Source organism: Agrilus planipennis, unplaced genomic scaffold (assembly GCF_000699045.2).
Source record: "Agrilus planipennis isolate EAB-ADULT unplaced genomic scaffold, Apla_2.0 scaffold83, whole genome shotgun sequence".
Classification (NCBI taxonomy): domain Eukaryota; kingdom Metazoa; phylum Arthropoda; class Insecta; order Coleoptera; family Buprestidae; genus Agrilus; species Agrilus planipennis.
The window spans coordinates 597158-599874 of NW_020438895.1; the positions used below are offsets into that span (position 1 = coordinate 597158).

Sequence of the window (2717 nt, forward strand, 5' to 3'; positions counted from 1 at the left end):
AATACCGCTTCCATTTTATATGAGGCTATCTCTTGCTAGATGCTAATACTGCTATATCATCTGCAAATCTAAGCATACTAATCTTTTGCCCTGTACATCTATCCCTACAGTTGTACTGTCCTTAATGATGTGGATCGCGTCTTCGATGTATAGATTAAAAAGTAACAGTATGCATCCCTGTCTGACTCCCTTCCTAATATTTACTTCTCTACGTTGCATCCCTAGCTCTATAACTGCCTGTTGCTCTTTATAAAAACTAAGTATCACTCTTCTATCTTTGTAACTCATCCCTATATTTTTAAGTATATTTAACATCTTGTCCCATTTAATATTGTCAAAAGCTTTCTCTAAATCTNTCTTGCAATTATTAAAAAGAACTAAATATGGTAAAAAATTGATGAACATGGTAAGAAACAATTAGGTCATATATTAAAATATCCGTATACAAGAGGCATCTGGAAGGAGGGAAATGATGATTAGTTGAATTATTCAACATCACCGGGTTACAGACTTAAATTTTTCTCGTTTTACGGAAACAGATCTCGGTTTGCGAGCCTGTTGCTTACCTACTTTAACTGTAATTTAAAATCCATTTCAGCCGAAAGAGACACATTTTAACGTATACAAGGACTTCTTTAAAGTTGCAAAATAAAACTTCCAGTTGTGTCAAAAAAGTTCGCGAAGATTTCATTTTAAATTGAATCAATAGCTAAATCCCTAAGACTATTTCGCTTATAAAAACGACTGTATCACTTAAACGTTCGTACATACGGATGCAAAATCTTATAAACAATTTTTATCGCTAGTACTAAAAAAATTTATAATGTGAAATGTTATTTCTCATATTTTTTTATAAAAATTGAATTATGATTTTATTAATCTAAAAATTAAAAANTCCGCCATATTTAATAATTTAGGAAAAGCCTGGGAACTTGTTTCTGCATATAGATCGTTTTTATTAGAAATAATAGGCTGATTTTGTAAAATAGTTCCTATGTTTTAACAAAATTACTATTTTCATTCGTTGACCCTTTTTTGATATACAAAATTTTTTTTGATTTTCATTTGCTATTTTCTTTCCACAGGTGTATCTTCGGAATACATTTTTTCCTACCTTTGCCAAACAAAATTTTCTCCAGCTGTTCAACCTATGCAGACGGTGTATCTTCTCTTAAGGACCTTGATGTTATGAAGAACTTCCTAAACGCATCATTCGTTCCATACTGATAGGAAACCTTGGAATACTTTGGGTAAAGTTTTAAAGATTTTAGCATTTAATAATTTTACTTCATTATTCTCAATCCATCAATTGTTTCACCACAGTGGCCTCATCAGATGAGGATTTTTGAAACCTGCAATTACTATTTGTGACAATTTAGATTCTTCAGCATTTGTATTTGGAAGTGTTTGGTTTTGGTATTTTATTTTGTTCTCGAAAGTATTTGAAAAAAATGTCTTTATTTTGCTTCAACGTCTTATTTACATGGTATAATTAATTCTTTCTTTTGCCCTTTTCTACAGGTTGACTATTAATGAGAAAGAGAGTACATTGATATTGATTTTGATGTTGCTGAAACAAGTGTCTACAGTAGCATCATATTTTCTGGACTTGGTTTTCTGTCTTGCAACAGCACTACACAGTTAATTCGGACCGATGAGAAAGAACAATTGGAAATTGAAAATAACATGTTGTTGTTCCTCCTGAGTTTGGCTTGCTCTTCGCAGTTGCAGTTGTATTCTACAATTAATTCAGGTGAGAATACATGACTTCATTAATATCAATTGCTTATAGGTAGTATGTTATGGCATTTCTGTTAACAATTATTGCTAACAGTATAAATTGAGGTTATTGTGCATCTATGTCTTTTTGACAATTTCTATTTTCCACAGAATAAATTGACATTCGTCATTGATCTATGGAGTTTCGTTTTTACCTTTTTTCTATTGTCTGCATCCTAAATTGACGTCGAGTTATTTGTCATTTATCTATGTCGTGATCTATGGTTGTGATATAAAATGGCGTGATAATAACGCTTGTTATTTTATAATTCAGCTATTTTTACTTGCTTTTTGATACGTTTTTATTTGTGTTTCTTAATTATAAGTGTAATTAATACGTTTTTTTGTCCGTTTGTGCAGGTTATACAATAAATGGGAAAGAATTAACGTTCAGTTTGGTTATACTGAAACAGCCAATGTCTACATGGGTGTGGTCTTTTGTGGATTATATTCTTGATTTGCTGTTTTGTCTTCGCCTTGTAACATCATGCAGTTAATTTTCAACCCATGAGTGATGGCAACTGGACATTTATTTGAATTCCATTGAAATAAGTTCTCTGCTACAGTATTCCTCCTGGAGTTGGTTTACTTTTCACACCTGTAAACTTTGGAATATTACAATCAATTCTATAATTAATTAAGGTGAGGATGCTTGATATAATTAATTTTAATTGCTCTTTATTAATCTATTTGCCATCGTATCTGTTTCAGATCGACGTTGGAGAAGACAAAGATGACCCCGTAGTTGAAATAGTTCTTTATCTTGCATGCTCTGTCTAGTAGAATTCATTAAGTTGATTTTATTCAAATTAATTTTTTATTTTGCGTGTTTTTATTTGTTTGTTGTAGTTTCTGATAGTTAATTTGATTTAGTTTTTATTTTGCATGCTTATTTTTGTTTTTTTTTTGTTTGAAGTAATTTAGATTTTATATCAGTT

General features: G+C 30.8%; 1 long non-coding RNA gene across 2 annotated transcripts; it reads left to right on the forward strand.

Moving 5' to 3' along the window:
* The first annotated feature begins 907 nt into the window (after positions 1–907).
* Positions 908–2508, forward strand: LOC108734289. Of its 2 annotated transcripts, XR_001937361.2 has the most exons (4): positions 908–1250; positions 1522–1753; positions 2140–2421; positions 2491–2508. It is a non-coding gene; the product is annotated as an uncharacterized LOC108734289 (long non-coding RNA). The 2 variants fall into 2 exon arrangements; XR_001937360.2 differs by lacking the exon at positions 2491–2508 and having other exon boundaries at positions 915–1250; positions 2140–2434.
* The last annotated feature ends 209 nt before the right edge of the window (positions 2509–2717 follow it).